The sequence below is a fragment of the Halichoerus grypus genome, chromosome X, assembly GCF_964656455.1.
Source record: "Halichoerus grypus chromosome X, mHalGry1.hap1.1, whole genome shotgun sequence".
In the NCBI taxonomy this organism is placed as follows: domain Eukaryota; kingdom Metazoa; phylum Chordata; class Mammalia; order Carnivora; family Phocidae; genus Halichoerus; species Halichoerus grypus.
In genome coordinates, this window is record NC_135727.1 from 105164158 (window position 1) to 105177186 (window position 13029).

The 13029-nt window shown below is 38.9% G+C and overlaps 1 protein-coding gene across 9 annotated transcripts in view; it reads left to right on the forward strand.

The window, feature by feature from the left end:
- DMD (dystrophin) overlaps positions 1-13029 on the forward strand; it is a 2185421-nt gene that overhangs the window by 1437559 nt on the left and 734833 nt on the right. The gene's annotated exons all lie outside the window — the stretch shown is intronic.

Sequence of the window (13029 nt, forward strand, 5' to 3'; positions counted from 1 at the left end):
CAAAGTCATCAGAAGGATATTTTGAGAAAATTCCATTTGTCCTGATAGTTGCAATCTATGGGCAACCTGTGGCTGATGATTATACCTTAAACACAGTCTAAAAATAAATTTCTTATGAAGGTGACACATTCTGCCTGTTCATGATGTGGGTGACATCAACAGTTTTGAATAGGGTAATAATGCTTGGACTTACTTAAATGTTTACGAAGAATAAAAATCTGCAACTCAATCACAATTTAAGTGACTCTCATGAAGATAGCTTTTGTTGCTGCCATCACTGTGGTTACAAATCCTAGACCAATACTGTTATCTCTTTAAAACTACTTTATTGTTTTGTTCATATCAGCTATGTGTATCTTTCTGCTACAATCAGTGATGATGCTGGTGAAGGGAGAGAGAATTAGTTTTGAGGTTCTGTATGGGTGCTCATTTATTGGCAAGAAATAAAACACAACCCAGGAAACAGGAAAATTAATAGAAAAGATAGTTAGTGGTTAAGGTTTGGTACTGTTTCAGTGCAGATGAAAACAATTGTTAAGTACTAAAATAATTAAGATGTTGATGTTAACGTGTTAAATTGTTTATACTGAAGCTGGAATGCAATTGGATTAAATAATCACTTCTCCTTTGAAGAATCAGTTCTCCTAAGATGCGATGCCCCTTTGCAACTTCTCGCTTACTTCATATGTGGTTACTTCCAAATGTGGCCTCAAATATCATAATGATTTGTGCAGTGGCTCAGGTCCATTCCAGTTCCTTCCCCTCCTATGTTGTATATTGTGCGAAGCTCACCTCTGGCCACCTTATTCCCCAGGCTTTCTGACTCCCAGCTTCTAGATAGATTTAGCCATTGGGAGGCCTTGGCAGGAGACTAGAGAGCAGGGAGAGGGGAAAAGTCAAGGTATTTCTTCCCTTCCTTCACTGCTGTGGGCAATGGCTGGTAACAGAGTATATAGCCAATAAATACTAGCTGCTATTAAATCTTCTAATAAAGATCTAAAATCCCTTCTTCAGTCGTTATCTTCATTAGTTTAGTATGAATTTTTGTACAGGTGCCTTTGCAAAGCATTGAGCCTGCCTTCAGTTACATAATCAAAATCAGTATTTTTTAAGATTTAGGACTCTGGTATTATTGAAGATTTAGGACTCTCGTATTATTTAAGAACATCAAGACTTACTCCCATTTCTGGCCTTCCCCAAAATACCAGTTTTTGAGTCCTAAAGTTCATTGACTTAAAATGATAACTTTTATAATTGCACATAGTCTGTTTGTCAGCTAGGTTGTTTTATTGGTATATCAGAAGCCGAGAAGAGCTTGCTAGAGCCCAGTAATGCATTTGCAGCCAGCTGGTGGGTTGTCTCACTGGGGGCTGGCTTATCTAGGGTGAGCTCAGCAGGGATGATTCACCTGTACTCCGTATGATCTCTCATCCTCCAGCAAGCTAGGCTCGACTTATTCTCATGCAGAAAATAGGATTCAAATAAAGAAAGCAGGAGTGAACAGGTCCTCTTAAGGCCGAGGCTCGGAACTGAGTCACTGTCATTTCTAACACATTCTGCTGGCCAAGCAAGTCACAAGGCCAGTCCAGATTCAAGGCTTAGGGAAATAGGCTGCACCTCTTAAGGACAGGAACTTTAAAAAGGTCATATTGCAAACAGATGTGCATATAGGGAGGTCATCAGTGCACAGTCTACCATAGTCTGAAATCTGTCGGGTTTCTTACTCATCTCAAAAGTAAAATAGTCAGGACACATTCCTACATATTCAGACTTCTAATCAACTAATCCTGACTCTCAAATAATATTAGCTCAAGATCAACACCCTGAAAAGCCAACAGTCTGAGAGTCACAAGGATCCTCAAAGATACTTTATGCCAAATCCTTGGAGGGTAGGAACATTCATTTATTAATATATTCAGTATTTATTAAGGGCCTCCAATATGATACGTATTACGCTAGAGAAGAAGAATAGAATAATGAACAAGACAGACACTTATGTTTATGTATGTTACATTTGATGGGAGCAGACAAACATTAAAACTAATTATATAATTATAAATGCAGCTGTTCTCATTTTATTTTTATTTTTGTTAGGTTATTGGCTGAGCTACGATAATGAAGAGAACTCAAATTTCAGTGGCTCAAGCAATGTAGACATCTGTATCTTTTTCACATAAAGCCCAGCCTGGGTACATAGTCTCTGCTCTAAAAAGTTATTCCAGGAACCCTGGCTACCAAGATAGCTATGCTATTGTCAGTATAGTGCTGCGTTGAAAAATCACCACAATAATCACCCAAATATCTATGTACTCTTTCTCACCAATAGTACACATTCATTGTCTCCCCAGAAGAAGTCACCAAGAGATCACTTCCTACATCCAGCTCAAAGATCCGTTGTCGCTGGGTTTTGAACTGTCTTCATCAGATCCAGATGTGGCTCCTCATGGTGCAAAATGACCTATAAAGTGAAAGCCATGCTGTCTGCTTCTCTCACAACCAAATCATAATAGTGCAGCAAAAATAGGGCCAAAGACAACAATAAACACTGGACTACCTGTGTAAGACCCAGTTTGTGACTCCACTGCTTTCCCACCTCCCTCCTCTCACCCACACTCCAGACTGAGATTTCAAATGTAAGCTAAGAAGAATAGAGCTTCTTTGAGGGCAGAGATGAGAAACAATAAGGTTGCTTTCTGCATAACCCCACCATCTAAGAAAGAATTGCTTAGTTCAAATTGTGATGACACAAAAAGGGACAGTGTGAGAACATATAACAGGGGGCCTGACACACTCCAGAAGAGGAAGGAATTGTTGTTTCAGATAACAATTGGAGAAACACATAATAGATAATATTTGGGTTGGCGGGGAGAACTCACTTGAGTTCCCTAGTTGTGGATACTCCTACCCAAACTGTTCAGGGTTAAGGGCAGCCTTTCCCTGGATACTTAAAAAAGTTTGTATGTTTTTCTTTTCTTCTTCTACCTCTGACCAGGGTGCTGACCTTATCATTGACTTACTCTTCACCAGGGCCCAGGGTCATTATATTCATCCTAGGGGAGACAGGCCACTACCTCCACTAACAATTTACATCATTATTTTCCTACAGTTTGGTGCTAATTAAAATGTGGGAGGAGTGGTGATGATATCCATAAATGTAAGGAGGTCTTTCTTTGTTCCTGAGAGAGGATTTTGTGCATGTTCACCTATAAGTAGGAAAGAGGGAGAGCCGTGGAGTAAGGTGAGAGAGCCCAGGAGTCATCACATAGGCTGGTATTGGCAACATAGCATATTTATTTTAATGTAGAATTTTTCAAAATGGAATTCTGCTAGGCTTTGTTTATTATTTCTGCATAGTTCTACTTGTTACTAGCCTGCCTGATTCAAATTTTGGTTTCACTTTGTTCTAATTATATATGCTATATAACAACTTACCCTAAAAGTTAATGGCTTAAAACAACAAAGTTTCATTATTTCTCGTGACTTTGTGAGTTGACTGGCTTTCTTCTGCTTCACATGTTGTCAACTAAGGCACTGGGAAAGCTGCAAAGTCCAAAATGGCCCCACTCACAGGATCGGCAGTTGCTGGTTGCCAACTGGGAACTTGGCTGCGGCGGTTGGCCAGGATCCTCAGTTTGTTTCTGCTTGGTCTTTTCCATGTGGTTGCTTGGGCTTCCTCATAGCTTGATGGTTGGACTCCATGAAGAAGAGCGCCAAAAGAACAAATAGAAGTGTTCAAGTACTTTCAAGCTTCTGCTTGCAGCACACTTGTTAATATCCCATTGGCCAAAGCTAAGGAATATGGCCAAGCTCAGTCAAAGGGACAGTGGACTATGCATAAACTTGAGATCTGGAAGGCGCTAGTCACTGGGGATGCCAAATAACAGCCTACCAGATATTCTTCACTAGCTGTCTGGTCTCTATGTGTCTCAGTTTCCTCATTTGAACATAGGGACAAAAATGGACTGAGGTGTAGCACTTGTAAGCTTAGAGTCATGCCCATTACATAGTAAAACACCAACAAATATGTGGTATTGTTAGTTTTTTAGTATTACTCCTACATTACTGAAAAAATGAAATAGTTTTTCAGACAGTGGCAAAGCTGTAAACCAGTAACACACTGTAAGCTTCTGCCTTAATAAGCCTTCCCCTCAAGCCCTTCAGATGTGCCATTAGTAAGAATGTTAGCTCTGTTGTGAATCCAGCAGCACACTGTTCTGCACTGCCTGGCTGACTCTAACAAAAGCCTCTACTAGTCACAAAATCCCAGGCAAACAAGCTTTATACCACTTTGGGGGATGCAGAGGGTTCATCAAGGGCAAAAGTTCCTTGGTAAATTTGTCTTCTCATCCAGGCTTTCCAGACCCTATGTTACCCAATTCTAGCAGTCTTCCAGTATTTTCTCCCACTGGTCATTTTCACTTGGGCTGCCATTCCAGTGAGACTGCCCAATGTTCCCCCTGTTTGTTCGGTGTTCTTCCATGCTTGTCCTACCCTGCCTGGTCCATCCACCTTCTCGAGGAATGTCTACCTTTTTTCCTTCTCCTTATACCACAGATTTCCAAATCTGACTACTCTTCCACACCTCCTTGAAGCCCAAGACTCATCTTGCCTTCCTGTTACCTTTAAGCCCCCCAGCAATATTTCTTTTACTACATTCATTACTTTCTACCTCATGTATGTCAGGCATTCAGTTTGTAGCATTCCTTTATTTCTTTATATATCCATACCAAGTCTGCACCAGACTGTCCAGAGAAAAACTTAATCCTGTTTTGGAGTCTTTCCCACTCCCTAAGAGAATTAAGGAGTTCTGTCTGTGTTGGGTAATGATAGGTAACATTTACTGATAGTTTACTATGTGTCAGGTATTATTCTGAGTACTTTGCTTTGTTAGAAGGAAAATAACCTAAGACTGCCCAGTAGCAATCTAGAACAAAGCTGAATTTCTTGCTAACCTGGAGTGTACTAAGGGATCACTCAGTACAATTAAATGGATTGATGATTGTTGATGTTGTATCAGTGGTGGTAATTTTTATAGTTTAAGTAGGAAAATAGTTTTTTCCAATAAATCTTTATCTATAGCTTTAGGAAAATAGAAATTCTATCCCATTTCTGTACCTTTGCTGAGGACACCCCCTGGCACTAAACTCTCAGGCAAATGCCACCATCTGTGTAATTTCTTTCCATTTGCCAATGTAGGCACAGCAGGTACTATCAAGTTAACCTTTTCTTTCACCGGCATCCACTCAAAATAGTAAACACTAGCACCGTGGTAAAGCTCGATTCTAAAGCTGCAAATTAAAAATCTCTTTCAGAACGTAACGATTGAACTATTACTGTATCACATTATTTTGCATAATAGGATTACAAAATATGGATTATAGGTATTAGAAAAATGAAAGATAGGTATTAGTTGTTAATATTAACCAAGAAATTTTCAGAGAGTAAGATGATAAAATTAATTATATTAAAATAGCATGAATTTTCACCTTCTGTGATACTTGGTGGAGGATTAGTCCTCACTAATACCACCACAGGTAACTGATTCAATGGATGTATTGTGTAGTACTCTTAATGTCTTAGAGACAGAAAAAGCTGTCTCTAACTGGTTTAAATAATAAAAGTCATCAGGGTTCCATTTTTTTTCAGAGTTATCTGGGGTCTGCCTTTCTTTGATGACCTGTCAGCTTCATATGGCTCCCCTTATGGTGGCAAAAATTGCCTGCAGAGTTTCAGGGCCCACTTTTGCAAAAGCCCCTCTCTTTGGAGACATTCTTTCCCAAAGCATCCAAGAAAGACCTCCTTGAAACTCGTTGGCCCAAATTAGGTCACATGCTCATTGCTGAGCTAAATCAGACCCAATTGCCACAGCCAGAAGTGGTGAAATTTCAAAACCAGACACTGTGGCTGCAACACAATGAAGGTGGGTAGGTAGAAAGCCCCCCAAAGGAAAAAAGGGGGGGAAGGGGAGAATGGAGGGAGGGAGGGATGAATGGATTGAAAAAGGTAACCAACTAATATCTATAACCTTGTTTGGACCTGATTTTTTTTGCCAATTAATCGAACTGAGTAGTGATCATGGCATTATATCAATGGTTTCCAAATCAGGCAAGTTGTATATAATGTTTAAATGAAAAATACATTTTGCTATGGTAGATACTGTCAATGCCACCACGCCTTTCCCTCCAGCACTTAGCTTTCCTATACATGCTGTCTGATTTCCAACTATCAGCATTTGGGATTTTTTTGCTTAGTGCTGTCTCTGCTTGTTCTTGGGACAGGGCAGAAAAGCAGAGGAAGTAAGGCCCTTTTAAAGCAGCAGTTGGTGGATAACTACCCCGCCCTGTTGCCCTTCAGATATGATCGCTCCAAAGTTTTGCTTCCTGTATTTGCTCTTGGAGCTCCCAGCCATTGTTAAGCTTCTGATTGCCCACACTGGTGACTTGTTTTATTGGCTGTTTTCTTTATTTTGCTTTTCCACGCCCCATTGATGTGTCTAGGATCACATCCCAAAATTACTCAAGTTCAAAATCTTGCTACAGTGTTTATTTCTGGGGAGACCCAAATGAAGAAAAGTGCCTTTTTATATGCAAATCCTTAGGGGGTGACTGTGGATATCAGTTGAATCAGAATTCTGTATCACTGCTTTTCAACTTTATGTTCTGTTAGGATGAAAGACTGTTGATTCCCTTTTCTGACTTTTTCTGTTTCTGTATCTTTTGTATTTTGAGTTCCCAATAAAATAGAACCACAACCAGGAAAGGAAATGGAATTCAGAGTAAATGCCCTATTTTAGAGGCCTGAGCTTAAGATAGGGGCCTAAAATGGAGATTATAAACAAAAGTAGGTATGGGTATAAGGTAAAATGTGAGATTGGGGGGTGGATTGCCTGATGTTACTGCAAACAATGGAGCTGCTTAGTGAAGGAATTACAATTAATTGTGTGTGTGAAGAATAGAAAACTCACATTACTCGAGACCTCTGGAGGAGTTCACTGTACTGTTTTACTAAATTTGAATAAGAATGTGTTTATTGTGATGCCAAAATAATGATAAAGTGGATATAGTCTTTTAAGACAATTTGAAATTAAATGCATTACATATTTCTCCTCAGTTATCGAGGGCTATGCCATTCATTGCAATATAAGAGAATTCTTCTCTTTTACTTTCAAAACGTTCTAGAGAGACACAATTTCTCTCTATCTGTCTTAGATGGAAGTGCAGAATTTGATGAAAAAATAAGGGGGAAAATCAGAAGAAAATAAATTTCTCAGAAAATTTGTTAAAAACCATCTATAAGATCTGCTGTAAGTCTCCATTGGCGTTTTATAAAAAGGAGTTTTGACTGTGAAAAAAATACTGATTTAGTTTTAGAAAATTACAACCGTATGTATCATTTTTAAAATTACTTTTATAATTTTTCATGCACATCAAAACCTCAAATTCATCCCTTAAATGGAAGGGCATCGAACTTTTTTTTTTTTTTTTTCACTTCTAAATTGTGCATTCCTCAACAGTTCCCAGAAGTGAATTCCAACATGCTTCCACCATCTCCATGTTCTATAACAGGACATGCACCTCAATCTCCATATTATATTCTTCTTCCCCCACTCTTCCATCTCGTCTTCTCAAAACATGTTAATCCCCTTTGCTCTCTTTTCCATCTCTGCTCTTGATCCCTTCCCTCTCCCTGTAACTTCTGTTCTCTTTCATCTGAAATCTGTCATCTTTTACTAGCCAACTACACCCTTACTCGTTGAAGTGAGCAAGGTAGACCGTTCTCCACTTTTTTCCCATTCTCTCGCAAGGGTTACCTCTAACATGTGTTTTAATAAACAGTTCAATACAAGCCATCTTTTTAATGTGGAAAATAAAGAAAATAAGAATACCCCAAAGAACTAAATTTAAAACTTCTCATGATTCTGAGGCATGATTTTATCCAAAAGGCTTAACAGGTTTTGGTATTCGCATCTACATGAAGTTGTACAAAGTTTTTTGAAAGGCCATTTGAAGTAGCAACAACACCAAGATATCTTGTCTTTTTCAAATGCAAAATGCTAAAAACTGGAAGATTGACAGTATTATTTATCTTTATCGTTATTCTGCTTAAAATTTGAGAATGAATGTCAGAAGTGTGAGCATGTGCATGAAAACTTAATGGTGTTCCCATTTCATCCGAATGTATATTTGATCTCTTCTTTCTGAAATTGAAACTTTGAAACTAGCCGCAATTTCCCAGTAACTCATTAAAATGTGGCTTTTTCCTACATTGGCAATATTTCTGTATCGAAAATCATACACTATCACTGCCATTTTATTTACATATATATTATCTTATTTGCCTCTTCAAAAGTTTATAGGATTATGTATTATCTATTTCTGCATAACAAGTTAGCACAAATATAGTGACTTAAAATACATTTTTTAAGGAATTCAAGCTAGCTGTGGGTTAGGAGTTTGGGCATGGTTTATCTGAATCCTCTGCTATAGGGTGGTCTCTCACAAAGCTCCACTCTAGGTGTCAGCCAGGGTTGATGTCTCCTGTGAAAACTGGACTGGGGTTGGATCTGCCTCCATGCTCACATGGTTGTTGGCAAGATTCAGGTTCGCATTGTTTGTTGGAAAGAAGGCCTCAGTTTGTTGACTGAAGCCAGCCTCAGTTCCTTGCCATGTGTGACTCTCCAAGATGGCATTTGGTCTTATCAAAGCCAGTAAGAGAGAGACTGATAGCAAGACAGAAATCACAATATTATGTAGCCTAAAGTGACACCCCATCATCTTTGACATATTTTATTTGTTAGAAATTAAGGCACAGCTCTTGCCTACTCTCCAGGGGAGGAAATTCCTCAAGGGCATAGTACTAAGAGTTGGGAATCACTGGGTGCCATTTTAGACTCTGCCACCAAAGATTCTTTCCCTCTCCCTGTTGGCATTTGAAAATACAGTGAATAATTTAGGATTCTCCCAAAAGATACCTTTTTACGTTTGTACATACACCACTTTCAGCATCAGGGAAATGTTTAACATAAGCCTTTGTGTGCAATAATATTTTAAGAAATTGGAATTGATCCTTCCAGGTTATGAAAAGTGTATGGGATTAGGGGAAGCTAGGTTGTCATAAGCAAGATTTGCATTGGATTATGACAGATTTTCTCTTAAGATACTCTGGGGCAGAAACCACTGAGGCTTCAAAATACAGGTGATTCAAATTCATCTGGCTTCCATGCAGAGTTTCTCATGCTAATTTAAACTCTGCAATTTAGTATATGATGTTTTCTTTTATAAAATAAATGGCCATGAAATGCCAGTTACTTTCTTAAGGGTATTATGACAAGTATGCCCTAGTGAAACTTAAGGATATCCTTGAAAAAAATTTTATGCTCTCCTTTATGTTAAGAACTCTATGTTGAAGTAATTTGTTTTTGTAACTAAAATCCTTACTGTATTCATGAAGAGCTCTGCTTCTGTTGATGAAGTTATATTGCAAATAGAAATGTCAAAATATGACAGAAGTAGAACTGTATTTTTAATCTATAATGTAATTTTAAATATACATTTTACTTGTATAAATAGAGATTCATACTCACATTTGCTTTCAATATTCACAGAAGAATTTTCATCTGTATTTTTTAAACAACTAGGTTACCACTTTGAAGTGAGGATGGCATGGGATACTATTTATTGTAACAGTGATTCTCATCTTCCATGTTTTCAAAAGACAACTTCATTGTTTAACACAGCTGGTTTTATAACATTTCAAATGTTCTTGAGGGAAAAGTAATCACAATAAAAAACAGAAGAATAATTCATATTTGTTGGAAGTTTAATCAGTTTTTTATTTGAATAAGAACTCGCACAAAGCCTTCAACTTTTACATCAGTGCTGTCCAATATGATAGCCACTACCGACCACATAAGCACTAGAAATGTGGCTAGTCCAATAAAAGAAAATGAAATCTTGCCATTTGCAATGACGTGGATGGAACTAGAGGATATTATGCTGAGCGAAATAAGTCAGTCAGAGAAAGGCAAATACCGAATGATTTCACTCATGTGTGGAATTTAAGAAACAAAACAGATGAACATAGGGAAAAAGAGAGAGAGAGAGAGAGAGAGACAAACCAGGAAACAAGACTCTTAACTATAGAGAACAAATAGATGGTTATGGGAGGGGAGGGAGGTGGGTAGGGGGATGGGTTAAATGGATGATGGGTATTAAGGAGGGCACTTGTGATGAGCACCAGGTGTCATATGGAAGTGTTGAGTCACTATATTGTACACCTGAAACTAATATTACACTTGATGTTAACTGAAAATTAAGTAAAAATTTGAAAAATGTGGCTAGTCCAAATTGAGATGTGGTATAAGTGTACAGTACTCACCAGATACCACAACTGTAGTTTAAAAATAAAATATCTCACTAGTAATTTTTATATTGAATGCAGATTGAAACCATAATAGTCTATATCAAATTTTAAGAGTATAATATTAAAACTAATTTGCCTGTTTTTTTTTTAACTTTTTTAATGTCTAGAAAATGGACAATTACACGTGTGGCTTACATTATATTTCTAGTGGACAGCATTGCTGTAGATAAACAATGGCATAAACAGTATTGAGAGAAGGAATAACCTGGGCATTTGTCTCTGTGTAGAAGAAATTAGATTAAGTCTTACTTAGAATTGAGTTATTCTGTTTTGTTGGGAATAGGCTTTTTTTTTTAAAGATTTTATTTATTTGTCAGAGAGAGAGCACAAGCAGGGGGGGCGGCAGGCAGAGCAGGAAGAGGGAGAAGCAGGCTCCCTGCCGAGCAAGGAGCAGCCGCGGGGCTCAATCCCAGGACCCTGGGATCATGACCTGAGCCAAAGGCAGACGCTTAACCAACTGAGCTACCTAGGCGTCCCAGGAATAGGCTTTGATTCAAAACCTCTGCCCGACGTAACCAACCAACTAATCAACAAGCAAACAAAAACCTTGAAGGAGGCAAAAATCACTTTTGAGTATATTTCACACACCTGACATCGAAACGGAAAACAACATGGATGCAGAACTAGAAGTAATAAGGGATATGATTCTGGAATTTCTTTTGGACTTTCAGTGGAATGCTTGATACCTACAAGATTCTCAACAAATTATTATTGACTAGGGACGCCTGGGTGGCTCAGTCGGTTAAGCGTCTGCCTTCGGCTCAGGTCATGATCCCAGGGTCCTGGGATCGAGTCCCGCATCGGGCTCCCTGCCCCGCGGGGAGCCTGCTTCTCCCTCTGCCTCTGTCTCTCTCTCTCTCTCTCTCTCTCTCTCTCTGTCTCTCATGAATAAATAAATAAAATCTTTAAAAAAAATTATTATTGACTAATTGAGGTGTGAAAACCTGTTTTCTGGCAGCACGTTTATTAGTAGGAAACTTTTTTTTTTTTTTATTAGTAGCAAAATGTGAGTGTTAACTAATTCCCATCACCTACTCAGCAAATGAATACTGCCCTTACATTGCTATGCCTGTCCTTAACACACTGGTCTCATCAGCTGTGGTATCGCCCGCACATTCATCTCCAGAATTTTCCATAACTTCACAGTTTATAAGCCAGGATACATTTCACCATGCTTCCCATGCTTTGGCTCATTTGAGTCTCACAAAAAGTTGTGGGAGATGGATATTTCCTCTCTTGTTCAGAAAAAGAAATCCAGGTTCAGCAAGGTTAACCGACCTTGTTTAAGATCAGCATGTTGCCAAGTGCTCACGGTGTTCACTTTCTCACTGAACTTTGCATATCAGAAGAGATTTAAAAAATTAACCCCTGAGGCCAGGAGTTAAGGGGTGAATATTTTATCAGGTTGCCAGTGTTAATAATCACCACTTTGCTACTAAGAATGCTAGTCCTCTCTAATGAAGAGGAATTAGTTTGAAGTTGGTTGATTGGTGATTGACAGAAATACTAGTTTTCAGAATGAATTCATTAGAAAAGTAAAACATCGAGTTTAGCCGTTCAATAAGTAACTGAATGTTTATTATGTGCATGAAACCAGACTAAATGGATACTTAAAAAGAGTATGGATTACAGTGAGGTAGAAGACAGAGTAACCTTCTGGCCCTCTGTGAGCTTGCCATGATCTTTTAGTCCAGCTGCCTAGACAATCCTGTGGAGACTTGAGACAGTAACAGAGGACAGTAATACAGGAGATGTCCAAGGACAGGCAGATATTTTCTCAAATATACTACAGAGATAGCCAAGCGGCCTTGGAGCCCAGCGTTCAGGGAAGCTTTCATGCAGACGCTGTTCCAGTTTGAGGTAGGTTTTGAAGCACTCAAGGAAGGAGGAAAGATTGATCCAGGTGGAAAAATTATAAACAAAATATTACAGTAGGATTGCACCTGAATATATTCAGGTGATTCTGTTAGAAATTGGAAAGGCACACTTAGGCCAAAGTTTGGAAATCTTTATCTGCCAAGCTAAGGGACCTTGAATCTTTATCTTCTGAGTAAGAGCCATGGTGGTCATTAATGACTAGTGAGCACAACTCTGTCCCATTAAGGAGAATAGACCCAACTGCTCCTAGCATCAGCCCATCTCAGGGAGCTAAGTGATCTGCTGTATTATTTTCCCCCAAATAACCAGTTCATGATGGAAAGCTTTGGCTCTGCGGAGCAGGTGGTATATCTCTCGGGTAGAGCACATCAGAATCTCTGGAGGAGCATGGGTGGTTGGCCCTTTCCCTGTGTGCACATGCAAGAAAGCCTGGTAAATCTATCTAAAGGGGAGGAACTCCTCGTTAAGAATTAACTTTTATTTTTGGAAACTCCATCTGATGGCAATGCAGAGGTTGAATTACAGCAGGTAGGTTTACAAACCAATTTGAGATTTTTTCCGACAGCCCAGGTGATTGGGGCTTGAGCTACCCTCCTGCTCTGGGACCGTGAAAGGCAAGACTGGATGTAAGAGACATTATTTATGATGCAAGATAAAGGGAGACTCTGGAGTGAATTACATATGGGAGAACAGGAAGCAGGATGAAAGGGAACTGCGATGTGCAGGTAC